This window comes from Zootermopsis nevadensis, unplaced genomic scaffold, assembly GCF_977971745.1.
Source record: "Zootermopsis nevadensis isolate Lab colony 2312 unplaced genomic scaffold, Znev_1.0 Znev_ptg000029l, whole genome shotgun sequence".
Classification (NCBI taxonomy): Eukaryota; Metazoa; Arthropoda; class Insecta; order Blattodea; family Termopsidae; genus Zootermopsis; species Zootermopsis nevadensis.
In genome coordinates this window covers 14,336,426-14,359,343 of record NW_028259161.1, presented here as the reverse complement: position 1 = coordinate 14,359,343, position 22,918 = coordinate 14,336,426, and the positions used below count along the sequence as shown (strand labels likewise).

The 22,918-nt window shown below is 36.7% G+C and overlaps 1 long non-coding RNA gene across 5 annotated transcripts in view; it reads left to right on the top strand.

Moving 5' to 3' along the window:
- LOC110828739 (uncharacterized) overlaps nucleotides 1–22,918 on the top strand; it is a 573,656-nt gene that overhangs the window by 123,229 nt on the left and 427,509 nt on the right. For 3 of the 5 annotated variants that reach the window (XR_015537697.1, XR_015537699.1, XR_015537706.1), the window contains exon 2: nucleotides 17,978–18,063. The exons of the other annotated variants lie outside the window; for them this stretch is intronic. This is a non-coding gene — a long non-coding RNA (uncharacterized LOC110828739). The remainder of the gene's footprint in view (nucleotides 1–17,977; nucleotides 18,064–22,918) is intronic. 5 annotated transcript variants of the gene reach the window in all.

The following is a 22,918-nucleotide window of genomic DNA, read 5'->3' as shown; positions in this document are numbered from 1 at the left end:
TTGACCTGAAAAAAATCATGGTTTTCCCTTTTTTCAGTTACGACGATGTTCCTGTTATATCTTACAACACGTCCCACCTTTCTTCTAAACTGTTTCCAACATAACTCCTTCTTGTTGACAGTTAAATAATTAAAACAAACCATTATTATATAATTTCGTGTGTAATTTGGGCGTGAGTGAAGCTGACCATTCTAAAAAGTATAGTGTTGAAGTTATGTATGCGTGGAATTTTACCTGCAGTGCACATAACCTTATCTTAACTTTGAGTTAAGAAACTATATGTGTTATTTACTTATAGTAAAGTATGGGCCTTGTTGTTCTTGTACATCGGAGGGTATTTTAATAATCACTTTATTTTTCTGATACATTACGTATTTAGCTATAATATTTATTTTTTCTGCCTCAAGTATGGTAGGAAAACGGGTTGGTCACAATGTGAACATAACTTTTACTAGCCTAAATATACAGGGTGAGTCAGAAGTATGTTTATAAACTTCGTGTGCGTGTTCCAGGATCAAAAATAAGAAAAAATGCTCCTATGAACTAGGGGTCACAAATGTTTCATTTTCGGAATAATAGCCAAAAATAATTTTCAACTTATGCCTTTATTGCCAAGTATAAGTGACAGGGATGTTTCTTTATAACAGTTGCTCAAGGGTTGTTCCTCCATTCTTCACACATGCACGAGCACGACGTACACAAGACTGACGAATTCGTTCGTACACACCAGGGTTTCCTCGAATCATCTGGCATGCATTCTGCACACGTTCCCATAGGTCGTCTTCATTGTTTATGGGTGTTGCATAAACGACGGACTTCAAGTGACCCCACAGATAAAAGTCCAATGGAGTCAGGTCCGGTGACCTCGGTGGCCATGCTACTGGGCCACCACACCCAATCCATCGCTGAGGGTACCGTTCATTGAGATGATATCTGAGGCGATGGGAGAAATGTCCTGAGGCTCTGTCGTGCATAAACCACATTTGTCTTCTTGTACTCAGTGGTACATCTTCAAGGAGACGTGGCAAGTGTCTTCTTAAGAATCGCCGATTTGAAGGTCCTCTTAGACGAGATGGAAGCATGTGTGGACCAATGAGCATGTCGCCAACAATTCCTGCCCAAAAGTTAATTGAAAATCTTCGCTGGAAGCTGGATTGACTTTGACATAAAGTCATTCATTGGAACTTATTTTTGGCTATTATTTCGAAAATGATACATTTGCGACCCCGTGTTCATAGGAACATTTTTTCTTATTTTTGATCCTAGAACACGCACACGAAGTTTGTGAACATGCTACTAAATCACCCTGTATATATTTGTAATATAATTATTTGAAAATAAATCTTAATACTATATAACCAGAGCCGGGATATCTCAGTCAGTATAGTGACTAGCTGCGGGCTGGACGACCGGGGTTCGATCCCCGACGGGGGCAGAGAATTTTTCCTCTAGCCTCTGCGTCCAGACCGGCTCTGGAGCCCACCCAGCCTCCTCTACAATGGGTACTGGGGTCCTTTCCCGGGGGTAAAGGCGGCCGGGGCGTGATGCTGATCACTTACCCCCATCTAGTGCCGAGGTCAAGGAAGAGAGGAGCTATACGACCTCTCACCTCAAACGTCTACATGGCGTATAGTGGAACAAACTTTACTTACTTACTTACTATATAACTATATAATTATTTTAATATTTTAATAAATATTAAATATCTAGAAACAATAACATATATAAACTAAATATAATATTCATTTACGAGTTAAATTAAGTAAATTTTTGTTGTCATAAAATTTAAAAAATTTCATATCTTCTAACTAAAAAATGTTAAAGACTGAAGTGTATGAAGTCACTTTTTCATTACCCATGTCGCTGTAAAACGTGTAAAGTTAGGCATGTGGACAGAAAATGTAAAAAGCCAAGCGTTCGGAAAGACGTTTGGATTTACAAGACTTAACTTCAGTGGCGATTTAGGATATCTCATAATGAAATTTTTCGGGGTTTATACAGATGCCCCATATTGTTACAGCACTAAAATATGTCAGATCTGCGATTTGTTCAACATGTAGTACGGTATTGGAAGAAGAACATCGCGTGCAGAATTTCGATGGGAAATATCTAACCCAGAGGAAAGGAGAATTTTAATGTAGTAGGATGGGAGTTGAACTCGCTTAGTGTCGTTTACAGTTGCGGGAATTGGTATTGGCTATATTCAGATTACAAGTTTCATTGTTACAGTGTACGTATTTAGTTAACTACGTAGTCAGTTATCTAGCTAGTTACTTTGTCATTTATCGAGTCAGTTAAACATTAGTTCCCATAGCACGTTTAGGCAATTATTCGCTCCGATTCAACTAGCAATAAGCAACAGGAGACACTCGACATATAACAGATGTCGCTTGTGCAAATAGCTAGCATACATTTAACCGTAAACAGTTCATAACAAAAATAATGCGATATCGCTTTTAAAATTATCGCTTAGTGACTGGCGATACGTGTCGAAAGCAACTTTTCAGGTACGCTTAATCGCCGAGCGATAATTATCGGTAATTTCTATGGAGGTGGTTTGTATGTAGTGGCGTATTAAATCATCCAATGAACCATCTTTTAGTGCAGTGTACTATAGCATATGGTAAATAATAAGGCTACTGAAGTATAAAAGAATATTAATTTGTTGCAAATTGTAGAATATGCAGTATGAAATGATAATTTTATTCGCCGAAATCACCACAAACAACCAGTTTTATTGATTTTGTGTGAATCTATAAGCGATGCGATATCGCTGTTATGTATCTCTTGTTTCTAATTGTTTCGGTATGAATGTTGTCTTAGGCTCCATTACACATTGATTTTAAGGTATCTTAGGACTACTGAAGATAAAGTATTTTTAAGCCTCAGTGTTCAACTCGTAGCTTTTGTGTTCTTTGTTCATCGAGTCCTCTCCGATGTTTAAATGGAGTATGGATTCTGAAAAAGTTTGCCCAGTGCAGAGAGCAGAGAAAATATCATAAATTCGACCTCCAGAGGCTTCTGGCCGCCAACACCAGCTTATAATATACATTAAATACATTAATAATTTCACATGAAATATGGTTTCATGCGTACTATATATTTCAATTTAATACTTTTGACTTTGCTTTGAACTGCTTTACTAGGCTAATAGTTACCTTCGGGAGCAGAAATTGAAAGTACCTCATTCCCTGGAACGGATGAGCAGCACTCATGGTATTCGGCTTCGCTTACCGGCTGAAAGTTTTTAATTAACCTTTTAAGGCCGAGTTATGATTACATGGTTATGGGTTGTGTTTTCCTTGAGGTAAAGACTGAAATTTGTTAAGAGGAGCTTCGGCTTCAAAGTGTTAAAATGTTAATGTCACTGTACAGTTACTAGTCGGAGAAAGTTTAAAGTCAAATCTATAATTCTTGTGCAGTGGTGTAACTGTAGATTAATAATTATTGTCACAAATTTATTATTTAAAACAGTAATTTTCAAAAATTGATGGGCAATTTGCTGTTAAGGGACTTGAGGCCTTATGTGACAATATTTTATATATGTGCGTTGTTATTACTGTTGATAAATAATCGTAATTATTTGCTGCTAAGGGATATTGCACCTAACGTCACAGGCCTTATTAAAAACGTTGTGATAATTATGTTTAGGGCGGCCTACTATGCAGAGATATAAGGAATCACAGCTATTTTAAGTATGTTAAAGATCAAATGAAATTGTATTATATTTATTAATTAAGCAAAGTTAAGTAATGTTTATTTTGTTGTTACACAGTGTTACATAAATTTAATTGTCATTCGTGGCCTACTGTGTACATGTACTTGCATTAAATGCAGAAATACAGATATTAAGGTGTATGATCTGATGCTTTCACGGCGACTAAGTATAAAGAAGTGTTCTCAGGCTACTAGGCGTGTAAGGTGGCTTAATGAAGAAAACATCGTTTCGAAAATAATTTATTATACAGATGTTAAGGTGTTGAAGCTTCACAGCTTTCGTAATAAAGCTAAGATAATTAATGATTTTAATTTTAATACACTGCATTATTAAACTTTTCAATGTATTTTTTAGTACTGCTTTAGTTGTTGTTGTCATTCTTGACGGAAAAGGTTCTGGTTTGTTTTTATGTAACTCTTAGAGCAGTTTCAAAACTTGATAATTTATAAATAAAAACTATGTAGGATTTGAGGTTTTGGCGGCGGTGAGTTTGAAGATGGCTGTCTTGTTGCGCCGTGTGGTCTGATAGAAGTTTACTACATGATGCAACAACGCAGAAGACAAGATATCTTCTATAAATAAATAAAAAAGTTTTATCTTGGTTAGACTAACAACTTTCCGTTTAAACTTATTTTGGGAATCCTAAAAACTAACATCGATCTGAAGATCGGTTTTACTCAGGCACATTTTGATAGCCACAGTACCTGAATGCCACGACCGTTTCCTTTAAAATCTTTCCAATTAATTTTTCACTAATAGTACAATCATTTGACGTTATACAGTCTGAGCTAATGGCGTCGTTAAATAAGCATAATCAAACAAATTAAGTAAAATAAACAGTTAGTAATGTGAATAGCAGATAGTATTTTCTGATAATGAATTGTAGGTTGATTAAAATTACATTTATAAAAATATAAAACAAACGTTGCTCTACAAGGCACAAATAAAGCCCACTGCGAAACCTACAGTTCCATCTGACACTTAGGTGTCCTCTGCATTGTTCTTGAAGTTAAATTAATCCAGTGGCTGTGCTCGATCCAGGTCGGCTGTCTCACTATGATCGCGGGTTTAAATTGTACTCCGTCGGAGTTGCTTTATGGGAGTTACCATTTACCACAGACCTGCCTCCTTTTCAGAGAGTCTTTCGTATTGTCAGAAGAGTTCATTGTTCGAGAATGCATTTAGAATCGGAATAAGCCAGAGAATCTGGCGTGTAAAAGGTAATGAGAAATGTTTAATAAGAATTCTGGTTCACATGGCAGTGAACTTGTCGATTTTGGTCTTCTGGGTACTAACACCTAGTAGACTTCTTCGGATAAACATATTACCTCATGCTTCACGACTATGATAACGGATTCAGTATTTTCCTCCATAAATTTGACATCTATCTACAAGTCCACACGACGTTACAACTCAGAAGGCCAATATTGACAAGAAAAAGTTTCAATTCAATTCATTTATTTAAGTGTTTGCCAACAGCAAGATGGCAATAATAGGCAAACACTGATAATACATACAATAATAATGAAATAATAATGAAAAATATTACACAACCAGATTATCTAAACACATACATATACAGTATTAAATATAACAGCTAGATACAGGCAAACCCAAAATAGAAACAATATTATACACAGAGAAAATAAATGAAGAAATACAAATAAAAGCAAATAATCCACCTAGGGATGTAAATGTAAAACGTTAAAGAAATACATAAAAACAGATAACCAAGCTAGATCATCTATGAAGACAACCTATCTAGATTTTTCCCTTATTGAGAACGTGTCCTCAAGGAGGACAAAGTTTATGGTAAATACGTCCAAAGATTTACATACGTCATTTGCAGCGATGACGTACCTGGCTGAAGGACTATGTCTTAGCGCAATTTATATTATAACTAATAACAGTTGTTTGAGTGAGTTGTAAATTTGTCTTTTATCCTGCCAGGAACGTGCGTTCTGACAGTCATAAAATAACAGTGAAGAGAACTTTCGTTAGTCAAAATGCATAGAACATAATAGGCCAAACTTTTTCAGGTATTGAGCACACTTATTATGCATGATGACGTCTAGATAACGAAGATTTCGGTGCACTCGAAATTACAGGATTTAAACTTGGCTGATTATCATTATTCTTACCGAGCTCTTTAGTGGTGATATCTAGCCTTCAAAGACGGTGGTACAGTAACTTAAATTAGACCAAGACCACCTCGGAGATTGATTTGTGATATCTTCCCATCGCATTTTGCTCATTAAGGGCCTGTTATTTTCAGTTTAAAGAGCTAAGTTTAACAAAGCAGCAATTAATCATCATTATAATAACCTACTAATCAGCCACTAACAGGCAATAGGCAGCCAGCCTCACGTGTTAAACTAGAAATGACAAATTCTCTTATGCAAACAGATATTCAGAGCCAAGCAACACACACGCACATGGAAGTTGACCCACAAGTGAAACAAGATATTCATTGTTTTTCATTGGAGCAAATCACAAACAGAAAATTGGCAAAATTGATCGTGCAAGGGATTGAATTCTTCAATATAAAATCTCAGTAATAACAGAGGACGTATCGAGCAGCGAAACTAGATGAGCAGCTCCGAACACAAAATCAGATTGCACACGGTCTGATAAATCTCACGGCTTGTAATTGCATAGCCCGCCCTTATACTAATAATGTGTTGCGTAGTGAAGCTGTGTCATTTGTGCTTGTAAATGGGAGCACACAGACTAGCAAGCCTGCTCAAGGCAACAAACTACACTATACAACGTTGTATATGTTGTTGCTGGCTGTTATAAGAGTGAAATTGTTCTGGAATCTCAGAATCTGGAGGTGAAATATTTAATTGTCCTGTTTTAACGACAAGAAATTTGAGATTTTATTTACAGTCAGTGCGAGGTGTCAGATGTTCATGGAATTTCGTGGCTAGATCAGTGGGTTTTAATCACATAAGGACGTTTGTCTCAGTATTCTTTCTGTTTTATCCTGTGATGTAGAAAAATTCTTAATGTGGTGTGATATGATGCGCCACTTTAGGTTCCAAAGCTTGCCAGTGTAAGGATTTGGGAAACCTGTAAGACAATGGATGTCATTACACAAATCGGAATGTACAGTAAGATAAGAAATTGATACGCAGATTGTGTTCCAGTAATGTGCTATAGATACCAAAAACACTGTAGCAAGATCTGTTCAAGTCTTAACAATATTCTTGAATGGAAGCAATGTGTTAATTTTACTTTTATTAGAAGTAAAAGAAAGATTAGAAAAACTATTCTTTGGGGTACTCTAACATTCCAAAGATTTTCTTATCTTCACATATCATAGGTAGACGATGCTCTACTGTCATCAGAGATCTATGGAGTTCATTCTTGCGCTACTGTGATTCCTGGCCATTGTTGCTCAACTGTCCCAACAATGGCATATTTTGACGTAAATACGTCTATACGGAAGGGTCATTCGGCAAAGAAGTGAAATGAAAATGTGTAAGATCCATATCAACAATGTGTTAATATGGATCGACAACAATGGTCAGCTTGCGTGCATTGTTATGTTACCTAGGAAACGTCATCTGTTTACTCGGCATTGTTGTTAATATTATTGTAATTAAAGCCAATATATAAACTTCCTTTCCGTATAGACGTATTTACGTCAGATTCTCCGGAACCTTGGTTCCACTGACAATTTTTCTTGCATTAATGTTGCTAGAGGTTTCATTGTTACAAAAGAATGGGTTCAGGTCCCATTTTTGCTAAAACGTAACAGACAGACATGAACTGGCCCATAATGTGTTTTTGTTCACGCTAGAGCGTGGAGAACACCTAATAATCCGTCAGAAATTATTAGTAATTAAGTAAATATTGTACTTGTGCTTAACACATGTTTAACCTCTGCACTGTCGGAAATGGGAGGTCAGCTTCAGCTCTGGCCGTTTTATCCCCGGAACCCATTGGGTTGGTAGCCGGGTGGGCCTCAGAGCCTGTGTGGACGCGGTGACGATGAGAAACGGCTACTGGAGACCTGGATTTTTTCAGTTCTTTGTCAGCGACTTTACATTTACAAATAACCATTACTTATAAGCCATATCCTTCTTCGTGCTTTTTCTTGTAAAAAGCAACTTCAGTGTCATCACGGTTCTTAATATTATATGGAACTTTTTTAAATCAAGGTTCTCAGGGCGATTAAATTGTCGATGTTGGTCTTATGGGTTGTGACGCCTCGAGGACGTTTAAGTAAATACACATTTTTCGGAAAATATGCTGCTTGTACGTTATATTTGAGGTTTTTACAGCGGTGAGTTTGAAGATTTCTGTCTTCTGGGTTGTTGCGCTGTGTAGTCTGGTTGATGTCTGCTAACGTTTCAGAGGATGAATCGCCCTTATGACGGAGGCAGTATGACCTCTGAAACGTTGGTAAAAATCTACCAGGCTACACAGCACAACAACCCAGAAGTAAGAAATCTTCATACTGCTTCTAGCTTCAGTCCGCATCGCTTTACAACCCAGAAGAAAAATATCGACATCGTTATTTTGTTCCATTTAATATGTTGTAGTTTAGATATTACGAATGGTGTTAATAATGTGGAATGGGGCTAGAGATTAATGTACTGTGAGTACTGAATATTGGAAGAAAGGTCGTGGGAAGTGATCGCTGTCCACATTTTGACATTCGTGCGAAAGTACTGAGAAAGAGCACGAAACCCCTCAATCAGACTAGCCGTTGTTTCGACAGATTAAAATATGACGCCTTCATAATGTGAAGAGTTGTTAATTTTGTACCAGGCTGAGCCGTGGTTCTGTTGCCAGCCTGTAGCAGCAGACGTTAGAAATTAGGATGATTATGGTAGATGTGTGCACAAGGATTTTGAATGAAGTAGGTGTGGCTTGTCATAGATACTATAGTGGCATTCTGAGGGGAGGGGCAAAACCTGTCCTGGCCGGCAGTCGTCGTTATATACCTCCATAATGACAGGAAAGCGTTTGGTCAGTAAGCCACAACGTTAAATCTGAGGACAGCTATGCTGTGTAGCAGTGTTTCGCAACTGGCGGTTTACGAACTGCTGTCGGCAGTGGCTTGTTTAAAGTCGGTTCTGATATAATGAGAGCACGGTTAAAAATAGTACTTTCTGTCGGTTTGTCCGCGTGCTCAGTTCTCGAAACTACTCAATGGAATTTGATATTTACGCCAAAACACTGGACGAATTTTTAATGCATTTCGGGTTAATATCGTCTGTACTTCATGTGAAGCTCACAAAGATCTTCACAGCTCACCCCCCAAATGTCTATACATTACCAAATTGTGTTAGTACTTTTATAATAAATGGTTTCGATATCTGTCGAAATATAAAGGGAATTTCTTTTTATTGGAGTGTAGTGTTCTACTTGGGTTGATAAGCTCTGCATTTAATGAACATCAGGATAATTGATGCCGAATGTCATGGCCGAGTGATAGCACTCGTATTCTAAATGTCCCGACTTAAAATCTCTATCCGAAGACCAGTTATCATTACTGAGGTGTTTCGTTGATTTTCTTACTACCATCAGGAAAATAGCAGAAGAATACCTCAAATTTAAAAGAAAAGATTTGTCCTTCCATTTTTCTTCCTTTACATTATTGATTGATCATCATATCATTCGACTTTGTATAGGATAATTACACCGACAGAATCTTTAAATAAAACACCAATAAATAAATTTATAAAGAAGCAAGAATTTTGTGTATGTAAGATCCAGCAATTGATACATGTAATATGTATGTGGTTATTTTCGTTTTCTTGTGTTCTTTACAAGGACTGATCCACCACAAACCATCTTGGGTCGCAGCTGAGATTCGAAGTAAGTAATCCATGAATACAAGCGTTGAACTGATGTTTGGACTGAGAGACCGGAGTTTCGCAACGCGCAATATGCGAGATTGGTTGCCGTCGAGACAATCACGATAAAATGTCAGTCGAGAAGGAAGTTTCGAGAAAATGAAGACGGCAGATATGCAAGACTCCCGCTCAAGCCCTTATGGTTATTGTCTCTCAGTTTGCAAGGCGGCTGTGCGGAAGAGTACTTCATTAGCGCTGCTCTGCAAGCACCTGGCGACGAACGTCGTAACGGGAAAGACATTCTCAACACTTCCGACTGTTCCGCAATTTCGTGTTTATAAGAACATTTAATTTAAAATGCTGTTCTGTAATTGCCTGCTAAAAGCAGGAATTATCGTGAGTTTAAAGGCGCCCATTCGCTTTAAATTACTGTCACAGATCGGACTCCACAACTCAAAAATTTGAAGTGCTTCTTGCAATTTAAAAATGTTTAGTTATTTCCATACACTGTTCAGTTAAATCTTAGCAAAACGCGTAGTTTATGTGCGACAGTTATTTAATGATGTGATTTTACACGATATTACATGGGATGCTTAAAATCCTTCAGAAAATAGGGTACACGCTACAAACCATAATTGCAAACTTCGTACCTCGCAGTTAAATATTAAGCCCAAACAGATTTTATTCAGTCTGACAAACTTGACTGAACGTTACTCAGTTTTACCCGCACACGTGCAATTATGACTGAGCAAATCTATTGGTTACTGCGTAAGTGCGGTAGATACAGTATACTAACACAAATAATGACACTTAATTAACATTTCTAGACATTATTGTACAGTTCCTTAAGATTCATTTAACAATTAACGGGCTGTTAATGAGATTAGCTTATTATCATATGCAAGAACATGTTTCCGTTGTAAATGTTTTATATTGTCGAATGGTTTTGGAAGATGATCATGAATATGATTTTGAAATAGGCCTTCGTGATTTATTTCAAAAAACTGTACCTTGACACCTCAATAAACTGAGGAAAGCGATGAATATATTGTAATCTTCAGAGGCTGTGGCGTTGTTGCACTAATGTGAATCATAGCCATTTTTTTGCATCGGTGAATTTGATTAATGGCTTTTGTAGTTATTGAATTGCGGGGCGAGGTTAAATTGTTGCTTAACCGATTCCAACAAATTGACCTTTTTCGTATATATATATATATATATATATATATATATATATGGAACGCTTATATCTGACTTTAATGTACAGTAAATGGGCAATTACGAAATTCTGCAAGAAGTCTATGGACGTCCAAGTTTACTTAGTGGTTTCGATAATTCTAAATTCTGAATAGACCTATCCAGGTGGTAAGTTTACTTTTCCTTACAGACGATAAAAAATGTGGATTACATTCCTAAGCCGGCTTTATTTAGTACTGAAATTATAAATTGTGTTTTCTTATTATTTAATGGTGAATTAGCTTTTCATTAATGTAGAAATGTACCAATAAGTTGGTGAAAATATGGCACTTAAATAATGGGTTTGTGTTAAAAAAATTTAATGTACTTTCTCAGACTAATTTTAGAACTATCCAAACATGTGGGTTTAAAATAGGTAAAGAATCACTTATAAATGTGCAGGGGGAAGCAGAGTTACCAGCGGATGCTGAATCTAATTCTTAGTCATTGTGTGGGTTCTGAGAGTAAGGGATTTTAATATTTTCTTGTTATTTGCCACTTTCTCTCCGTTTCTTTTCGTCTTATTTGAAGAAACGAGCAAAATATCTCTTGTAAGATTTGAGGTTTTCACAGCGGTGAGTTTGAAGATTTCTGTCTTCTGGGTTGTTGCGCTGTGTAGTCTCGTCGATGTTAACCAACGTTTCAGAGATCATACTGCCTCCGTCATCAGGGCGATGAGTATGAAGATTTCTGTCTTCTGGGTTGTTGCGCTGTGTAGTCTGGTCGATGTTTACCAACGTTTCAGAGGTCATACTGCCTCATTCATCAGGGCGATGAATTCATCGCAACAACACAACAACCCAGAAGACAGAAATCTTCAAAATATCTCTTGTTTGTAGAATTCAATACTGCACGCAGTATTATACGAACACGCTCAAATTAAAGTTCATTCATCATGATGTATCTTTATCTGTTGCGATTGACGTACATTTGATACATTTAATTTAATTACACATACAGTATTTTTAAAAAAATATGTCGAAATTTGTAAATACTAAAATAATTAATATTAAATTTTACGATATACGCAGATAAACATGCACTTTCAACAAGTTTGAAGTTGTCCATATTCGTAATAAAGCACTCGCCATTAAGTTTTATGAAGGACCCCACACGTTTTTATACTCGGCATTCGATTAAAATGAGTGGCCGGCTTAAGGCGTCAGCTGCTTTAACGTGAAAACAGTGTCCCCAGTTCTAATTGGGTAGGAGGCTGAATATGGTCTATAGTCATACTGGGCACGGTTGAAAACAGATACCTACTCTACTCAGGAATAAAAAAAACGAGCGAAACTCAGTTATTTAAGTTCTGAGGAAATGTAGTGCATTGAAGATTTCTGTCTTCTGGGTTGTTTCAGAGGTCATGCTATGAGGTCATATGACCCCTGAAACGTTGGTTGACATCGACCAGACTACACAGCGCAACAACCCAGAAGACGGAAATCTTCATACTCATCGCCCTGATGACGGAGGCAGTATGACCTCTGAAACGTTGGTAAACATCGACCAGACTACACAGCGCAACAACCCAGAAGACAGAAATCTTCAGACTCATCGCCCTGATGACGGAGGCAGTATGACCTCTGAAACGTTGGTAAACATCGACAAGACTACACAGCGCAACAACCCAGAAGACAGAAATCTTCATACTCACTGCTGTGAAAACCTCAAATCTTACATGTAGTGCATTAACAATAAGTGATATGATAATTGTCAACGTGTGTTTTAAAATCTTTCAGAAATACATTTAAAAGTGAAGAATTAGGTACAGGCTAGAGTTTAATTATTTTTTTGCATTGTCGGTTGATTTTAAATTGTCTGCCTATATTTTCTTACGAACAGAGAACATTCGAGTTTTCCAAACCCTTGCTAATCTGTACTTTTTAATAATCACGTATTTTTTATCGTCTCGCAGAAATGTGTTTGGATGAGTGGTTATTGTCGAAACGGTTTTAATAAAACTGAAATCAAAGCTTACGAAACTGGGCAACTTAGAAACGCTGTGGGCAGAATGCTGCTCTGTTCTCAACTGTAAACAGATGCTTGATTATTGCTGCGCGTGTGTGATACGTGACGTGTATGATACTTCTCATAAATATGCAGTTTGCTGTATGGGCTATTCACCATCAACCCCTTTCATTCATGCGTCGCTGGAAATGTCAGAATATTCCTCGCTCGCGTTTATTTTAAAAAATAAAAAACTTCACTGTATCTCCGTTCGTTGGCTCGCAGAGACCATACGATACGCTCCACGGTCGCAGATGGCCGTGGAAACATTTTATTACGTTTTAGAGCTGTGCGTTATTTTCATTTGGAGTTGCCCATAATGCCTGAATGCATGTCCGTGGCTCCGCCCCTCAGAACTTCTATACTGTCATGTTTTATTTTATTTTTGTCTGTGTATTTGTGATTTCTGCGAATTAAGTCGTACACGCCGTATGGTTTTAAGTACTTCGTCAGAAAGACTTACAATTTAATGTGCCAGTAACATATTACTTTTTTATTTAAAACTGTAAGATAGCGTAGCCCAATAAAATTATATCGAAAAAGCTATATAAAACAAAATTGAGTTTGTTAGTGAAGTATGTCTCAATTTCTAGAGTGCTTTATCTGAGATTTTAACACCGTAGGCGTGGTATTTACAATTTCGCAGATTTTTCCCCCCATCACTGACATAAGCAGCACAATTACTATCTAGCCACCGCACGCTGTATTCTAACGTTTTCTAAATAACATAATTTGAATTAACCCCCAGTAGAAGATTCAGACAACATCTGAGGTTTCCTACTAATGTCTGGTATACATATAAGAGGCAAACAAGCTTAGACTGATTCGTCATATATTAAGCCTTACACATCTTTTCATTTTCGTATTTTTTTTTCCATTTTGGCCATTTTCAGTTTGCTTCAATGAATACTCTTTATTTAAAGCTCATTAAATTAAATACTTATATAATATATTGATATTAGATATGTCATTGTTATTTAGAAAGGTTTGTATTATTTAGAGAATTGAATTGAATGTATAATTAGTGTTTTAAAAAAAATTATGAAATTCCTTTTCATTAATCGACACTTCGCTTAGCGAAAGTCGAAGAACGAATGTCCTTAAAGCGAGGCGTTATTTTCTGTAACCTTTTTCAGCGGTTAGTCCAGGTCCAGCAAGTGATTTCATGGCGAGGTTACATATACCACTACTGCGCCAAAGCGAGGCCAGTTACTCTGACAATGTACTTGTGATAGAGTCATCTCCTAACACGTGACAGGGAAGTGGATCGTGCTTACGACCTCCGGCAGGAAATGAACTTCTTGGTATGTCGATATCTGAAACTATCGACAAAATAGCAACAACCGTTTCATTGCACGTGCCACGCTTATCCTTGCATTTCCCTGCAAATTCAAATTGTCCTTTTGTATTTTTAGATTTTCTTTCTTTCCTTAGTGTCTTATTTCTCTTTCTGTTTTTAAAGGACTATTACAGTTTATACAAAGCTCACTTCCTATATTGATAATTTTCTTTCCTTCATTTCTCGTTATATATCTTTTTTCAGTTTATATATTGGCTCACGAATTTAAAAAAACAATAACTTTTGTTATATTTTTGTTTCTTTCTTATGTTGCGAATTATTAGACTCCCAATTATCTGGGTTGATTGGGAAATTTATTTTCCCAGATAATTGAAACCCCGCACAATCCTAAAGAATTAAAGATAAACACGCAAAATAACTAATACATAATGTTATTTACAGACATACATTACATATTATTTTAAAGATTTGCTGACAACATAAAGATTTTATATAAAGTTTAACACAGTACATACCAAATGGTTTTTAAAGTAACTTTAACAGACAGTATAAACGTTCTGTTGTCGCAGACGTCAGGGTTTAGCGACAATTGACTCATGTTAATACGTTAAATAATATGTAAGTGTTGTATTTATTTCTTTTCTTTTTAAACGTTTATATTCTACAAAAAAATTTTTATATTAGATCAGATAGACCCTTGTTAATACACAGTCCGATCAATAAAAAACTTCATCATTCTATCCCCGGATAATCGGAGTCCACTGTGTTGTTGTTGTTATTGTTATTCCATCTATTCTATATATCCGAGAAGAACCTTGTCCCTGAGGTATATAGTTCAGCGGCTATTTCTGAAATACATTTTGTATTCTAACACGTGTTACATTCATTAAACAGATTTTGCGGGAGGCATTATATATTTTACATGGGCGTCTTTCGAATGATGTACGATGATCCTAGAATGGCGGTTTTCTGAAGTTCCCTAATGTCGTGTTCGCCACATATTTTTTGAGTGACTTTGAAACAGTTCCAGTTGCTCCTATAAATATTGGGATTACTTTAGCTTTTACTTTCCACATTCGTTATATTTAAATGAAAAGCTCCTTATATTTCAAGATCTTCTCCGCTTCTGTCTTATTTACATTTCTATCGGTTGGTATTATTATATTAATTAATTAACTTCCATTCTTTTTTCAAATTATAATATCTAGTTTGATATTTGGAACACTTTTGTCTGTTTTGACTTGTTGATTCCACAGAATAGTTATTTGGTTTTCCTGACTTGTCCCAACTGCCTTTGGGATGTGTTCATACCAGTGCTTATTATTATTGTTATTATTTTATTACTTATGTTACCCATTCTAATGATAATAATGGTGCGGTGAAAATTATTGGAGTGAAGTAAGTTACATGATGCGATTCATAATTTGAACTCTTTACCTAATTCTAGAGTGACGAAGTGCTATTTCAGGTTATCACAGAGGTGAGTACGAAGATGGCTGTCATCTTGACTGTAGCGCTATGTGGGCTATACGGCGCTACTGCGCAGAAGACAGCCATCTTGAATTGACTAATTAAAAATTACGAGCGAGCATGGTGAGGTCGAAGTGACAAAACGTTTTGTGGCTACGAAGAAATGATTTCAATACTTGACTCTGAGTAAAATTAGTTTGAGGATTTCATAGATTTCGTTAACCGCTCCAAACAAATCTTAACGACATTAGGCCCTTTTCGAAACTGGGTAGTTGTTTCATTTTAAATATTTTTGAAAATAAATAAACTCGAAGGAGCGTTGTAAAATAAACGAAGACAGAAACAAATGTTTAAAAAATGTGTTTTTATGTATAAATGCAACTCTTGATATAAAGTCTAAGTTAAAGACTTCTAATGTCGTACCCCCTACTTTCATCCAATTCTCCTATGTCGGTGTTTCTGGCTCCTTGCTGCCTGCCTTATTCAGCTATGTTTTGTACACTTTGAAGGTGTTCCTATGCTTCTCGCGTGTGCGTTTTCTTCATTTTCTTTCCCGAATTTCGAAATTTTTATCACGTCCATCACCGTTATTAACTTTGTATGAAGTAGTCGTGCTTTGCTTTGTGGCTAGTGCGGGGCAGCAGTGTTAATTTAATCTGGACGATCTGTTGCACGTAAGTGAAACAAAAGCGGAAGGAAGGAGCGAAGTTGACCAAGTGCCTCACCCTAACGCAGTCGGTCTCACTTTCAGCACTCAGGGCCCTTCTGCAAACAAATTACATTATCTGTCGCACGCCCAAGTGGATGCCCCACACCACTCAGCAGCCATTTCTTGAATTCACAGTTACATAAAGTGACTGTGGCTTATAAAGACTTTTACGGCAGGAACTCATGAACCTTCTTCAATTTCCTTAAATGGTTGAATCGCAGAAGCTGAGCGTTTGTGTTAACCGTGTTAGTCCGGCTAACACTTTGAAAAAACGACATTTAACGTTTTCTGCCTTGTAGGATTTTAGGTTATCACTGTGTTGAGTCTGAAGATTGCTGTCTTCTGTGTTGGTGCGCAGTTTAGTCTGGTAGAAGTTTGCCGACGTTTCAGAGGTCCTTGGTACCTCCATCACCAACGTGATGATGGAGGCAGCTAGGACCTACCACAATAACTGGCATAACTAAATATATCACTGATTTAAATGATTATTAATTTTAGGTTCCAGCTGTTCTGAATGTTTAAATGAAGGTCGTACTCCGACCAGACCTGCTTTCCGTATGCATAGAACACAAAATCTCCGAAGAAGCTATGCCGGTGTGTTAATTTTACATATGAGACAGTTGCTGACGTAACAGTTTAACGTTCTACAGAGCACAGATTATTGCATATTATTGACTGGATTATGAAATCTATCAAACTAGATGGCTTACAGAACACGAAGGTTTATCACCGAATTAACCAAAGCCCTCCACCGGACCCTGTCCTGGGCCAACAAAATCCAGTTTCCTTCAACTCCTATCTCCCATAGATCCCGCCTGATATCATCCTCCCATCTACGTCTAGGTCTCCCTAGCGGTCTCTTTCCTTCAGGCTTCCCAACCAATACCCGGTGCACACCTCTTGTCCCATCCATGCGCGCTACATGCCCCGCCCATCTCATTCGTCTCGACTTAATCACCCTGACAATTTTGGGGGAGGAGTACAGATTTTTAATTTCGTCAGTATGTTGTTTTCTCCGGACCCCATCCTCTTCTTTCCTAAGCCCAAATATCCTCCTTAATACCTTATTCTCAAACACCTGAAATCTGATGTTGTATAGATCTAATATTATCAATCGGAACCTATGTTAAATAAGCTGAGAACAAGAACACTAATTAGAATAACAAAGTGTAGACTACTAATTGCTTATTGGCAAGTAGGACAACGGAGAGGTCATTATTTATTCGTCATTAGTGTAGACTAGCAGTTCTCAAACTGTGGTTCTTGTATCCCCTGGGATGCTAAATGCTTTCTTCATTTATGTACCTACAGGATTAATTAAATGAGAGCTTTGAACAATCCTGTGTCACAGTTTTCAAACGAATTTAGATTCTAGGCTTTCAGCAAAGTTAATATACCACCAAAAATGTAAAATTTCCTCCCGTTCTTGTAGCCTGAAATTAGTTCACATACTTTACACATTAAAAAAACCCATATGTGCTACCTACTTTATTTTCTGTCAGCAGTATAAATGTTGGCTGTTTATTTTTACAGATTTTTTTACGTGGGGTGCCAGACTTTTCTTTGATTTTATCAGGGATACTAATTACAAAACGTTGAGTATTCCTGGTACAGAATTTACATTACGTACACACTCATAGGATGACCTTTGATGAAACTGAAATTCTAAGTAGGAATTGAGGTTATCACAGCGGTGAATACAAAGATAGCTCTCCTTTTTGTTGTAGTGCCGCTGAGCGATGACATCTGAAACGTCGTTAAAATGTTACCAGACTACGTGACACTACAACCCAGAAGACAGGATTCTTCGTATGTAAGTCCTATCATTAGACGCGCGAGTGTCTTTAATATTGAAACAAGGTTAAGACATATATTGTATAATATAGTTATCTAAGAAATTTGAAGGGTTTTAAAATAAAATTAATTTGTTAAAACTTACAGACCTTGACGCCTTGGTTTTTGTATAAAACGTGCAGTGGGAGTAAATAACCAGCCTAATTTACGAAGAGAGTTTTTATTTCTTCATTTGATAACGTTAAATATGAAAGTAAACTGTAAACTTCGTTACGGTGACATCGTAAAATAATTTTCTGGGCGTTTGGAATTACGAGCATTTCTACTGCCTTAAAGTTTAAAGTTAAATTTTACAACACTGGACTTTGGAAAATTTTCTAACTTAACTTTATGCACAAAGATCGACCAATATTATTGAGTATAAGTTCTGTTAGCCTTTGATCATATTTGGAAAAATTTATGGAAAATGAACCACCATAAATTCTTCTCAAACTTCCGTTTGTTTTAATTTGCTTTCTTTTCATTGATTCCACTCATTATCGCTTTAATTCATACATTATATCTCTACAGTTTTTAGTCTCATGCATCCTTTATTCGTGCCCCATTTTATTCTACATTTTTGGTTGACTCATGTATTTGTCAGTTTATTTTCTTAGTTGGAAATCGTGAAGTATGGATATCACTGAGGAGCCCATAGATGGCAGAACATTCGAATGGATCTTATATCAAAATGTATGAAGTTGTAGAAATAATTAATCTGGTTCATGTTAGTGTTCACTGGCTCGCCCCATTGAACACTATAAAAGACAGGAAATTTAAACTGCTGAGTGACTATTAGTTTATAGAAAAGAGATACTTTTCATGAAAATGTTAATGTTCATATCTGCACATTCACAATTGTACCCCTGAATTAACACTCATAAATGTATGTTTGTATTATACTGTTATAAAATGACCTACCCTATTCTCCTTATAAGCTTGAGTTATGTGCCACTAATGCACTCACAGAGTCTTGCAGAGTAAATCACAGTTCCATTACGTTTCTGTAAGCCAAGCAGACCTGCTTCAAGATTATCATATTTATCATCCTTTATATCACGAACCCTCCAATTAAACTCAGACCCCCCAGTCTCCACCGCTAATTTCCTTGTAATCCACAGAGCATTTCTCTTCATCAAGTTGGTTACCCTTATCCATGTCGGAACATTATATTGGTCAGAATTATAGGCGATTTCTTATCAAAAATTTGTTACAGATTTTTGCAATGCTACGAAATAATTAAGGAATGTAATGAAGCAGTACAGAAACCAAACCGTCATTTACCGTTATCATTAACAATATACGTACAAATTTGATGACTACATTTAATGTCATAGTGACATAAGTCGCAGTAGCTTCGTAAATAAAGAATATGGACATATGCTATTTGTCATTAAGAGCTAACTCACATACAGAATTTCTGTGCTGAAGATTTCCTCTGTTCAGACTGATTGTACATAGACCTTGATATGTGCTTTTAATCTCCTACTGTCCATGCTACGTCGTTTACCAATCAAATTTTCTTTTGTTACTTTAGTTTTTACGGCTGCAGACCATCGTAAAACTTCGGTTTTCGGGGATAAGCAGTATTGAATATTAAAAATTTTCTATCGTTTCGGCAAGCATTGCAGTTGCCATCTTAATGGCGAATATGTTGAGTGGGTATTTTTTGAGAATGTTTTATGGGAAGGACAGTGAGCGGTTAATGCGATATGGCCAATCTAATTGGCGGAGGGAGAGAGCGGGTTGCTATCCAGTGAGCGACGAGAAAGTTGCTGGGAAGACTGATGATGAAATGTTTCTTTTATCACGTTCTTATTGCTAATTGGATGACAGCTTGTTCTCCGTCTCCCAGTCAGATTCTCACCGCCTATGCCTATCCTACATAAAGAGCGATTCCAAAATTAACATCCAGGCTTCCGCCACGACAAAGTCCTCGTTAGCGTAAGATAATTCCTGTTTTAGTAATGCGTTTCTTACGCAGGAATGGTGTTACCTAACATTCGCAGGACTCCACCCTCAGTTAGCTGTTTGTTTGGTTGGTAACTTCCGGGCGACATATTGACCTGAAGGTGGCGACTGCAGTGTATGCCGAAACGTTGGATAATATTCGACGCGGCTTACACCAGAAAGCCGACGTTTTACATTAGATCAGTCTTTGTGTTTCCTTATGTGTGGCTGAGTATCGCTGCGCTAAGGTTTACTGAAGGGCTTGGGTACAAGCAGAAGGATGAAAACAAATATTTTTGTTTAAAATAATAATGATGAGAGGAAAGTATTCTTGCGTAAATAGTACTATCGCTTGGCGTAAGAGAGTTTCAAATCTCGAATTACACATTTCAGTAAATTCATCTCTTCACAAGCATTTTCGGCGCTACTGGAAACTTTTGTCACAATTCGTTTGACTTAAATTTCTCGTAGTAACAAATGTATTTAGATAATTTATCCTCTTAGTGGCACATTAAAATATAGATCTGAATTTCACATTTGATTTGTGTGCGTTCGCAGTTAAAAAATTCGCATAGTATTTTCGATGCTTCAGTCCGTCTGCAGATCTTACAGAGGTTTGGTACTGTTTTTTTCTACATTTGGCAGCACTCCTTGAACAAGACATGGTTCCGTCGCAAGGCTTGTACAACAGAAAGACAAGAACAGACATCCGCGCCTTAAACCCCCAAGATCCACGCGGCTACTGTGACCGACTGTAATTTGTTATTACCAGATGCTGAGAACACATCATTATGGAATGCTTTTCCCACGTTATCTTCAGACTCATTATTTTTATTTCGCACTGTCTCCTGCATGAGACTTGAAATGATCAAGAACAGAATTAGACAGAGGTACAGGCACATACTTTTCATTGTTGGTCTGAGGGAAAATTACAATTTTATTTTGAGAAGTATATGCTGTTTTTGAATGCGAATAGAACATTTTACTGTTATAGATTTCGTACAACTGTGTGATTGGATATCTTGAGTGTTAAAGAAACAACGCGTATTTAATATTAATGAATTAAAAAGTTGACAGTGGAACCAAGGTTCAGGAGAATTAGACGAAAATACGTCTATACGGAAAGGAAGTTTATATATTGGCTTTATTCTAAATATTTCCTTTATACATGCTTTACAATTGAGATAAATTTGTTTAAGACATTGCTTAATCAACTTGAATTAGTTACGCTTAAGATGGGTCTGTGGTAGCTGAATGTAATGTAAAGTAATGTAATGTAAGGTAAGGTAAGGTAATGTAATGAAATGTTTTATAGGTAACAACAATGCCGAGTAAACAGATGACGTTTCCTAGGTAACAAAATTGCCTAGAAATGTAACGTTTCCTAGGTAACCATTATTGTCGATTTGTTGATAAACAGATGAAGTTTCCAAGGTAACATAACAATGCAGTTACACTTTTTCCTTTCACTTTTTCGTTTCACTTTTTGCCGAATGACACTGACCCTAAAATATAGACGTATTTACGTCAAAAAACAGGTACATGAAATGAAAAATCACATAAGGACAAAATGACAGTGATGTAACTAATAAAAGATAAAAAGTAATAACAGTTTAAGATGAAAAAAGGAAAAGAATAACAGAAAAGTAAATAAACATTATTCAAAAGTAAGTCAGAAAGAAACCTGTAATGCTAAAGTGTTCTGGATTAGGATTATTTGGATTATCCCCAGTGATAATATCAGTTTAGCCCACTAGGCTACTGACAGATAAGACTGTTATAGCAGCAGATAAAATATGTTTATGCAAAAACAGCATACGTGTAAGTGCACGTTTGATACCACCGTGTGATCAAATAACGAACATAAGAAACAAGTTTTGTGTGTGTTGATTCACATACGTCATGAGCGCATATTTAGCGACGTGTATAAAAAATATCACATACATTTTATATAGGCGTATTATATCCATTTTATTCCGTATGCTATTCAGTCTTACGCATTCTTAGTTTAAGCGCTTTGATGGAGACTTATACGCGGTTTACGTTTGTAGGAAATCTACTCTTCGCTGTAACTCATTTCTGAAGTGTGACTCCCTACCCTCCATATGGACACTCGGCGCTCATGCGTCCATGAAACCCAAACAAATGCATCTTATGTGTCATTAAAATGCTATTTCAATTTTCAGTAACCAACTAGACTACCATTAAAATATCCGCTCAGAAACGTAAATCCTGTTTATAACTTTGAGTTACGCTACTACCGCGTAAAAAGGAGATAATCAGGATTTTATGATACTTGGCTCTATGTAAGTTAGGTTAGGTTAGGTTAATATAAGGGCTAGCTGTTATAAAAGGAGCAGTTGAAGTTGGAAGGTACTTTGCTTGTTTTACACATTTTTGTACTTAATGAGAATTTTTAGTCGGACCTTAACACATTCATATTCCAAACGCTCCACACTTCGAAAGATGGTATTGGATTGGTATTGTGTTTCGTATAATGATTGAATTTGTTACTTGAGTTGATTGAAATACTGTGTTACCGCTGCCCGATTCACTCGCTTATTTGATGAGCAGATTAAAAAGCTGGTTTGTATTACGTAACATTCAACATTCTTTCAGGCAGGTTTAGATTTGGACACATGCATCAAAACTTGTATGAGGTACATGTCTATTGACAAATTGCCACATATCAACGCATACAGATGCTCATACATTTTGCATGAGATGTTTCTCGCGTTGACATTTCTATATACATTTTGTGTTTTTTTGTTGTTGTTTTCCCGTTGAGTTTAAAAAAACGCTGACTGACACATGCGCAGTTTTACATTTAACCAACTCTTCCCAGAACAGAACGAACTTCGCAGGCGTTAATGTGTGTTTTCTCT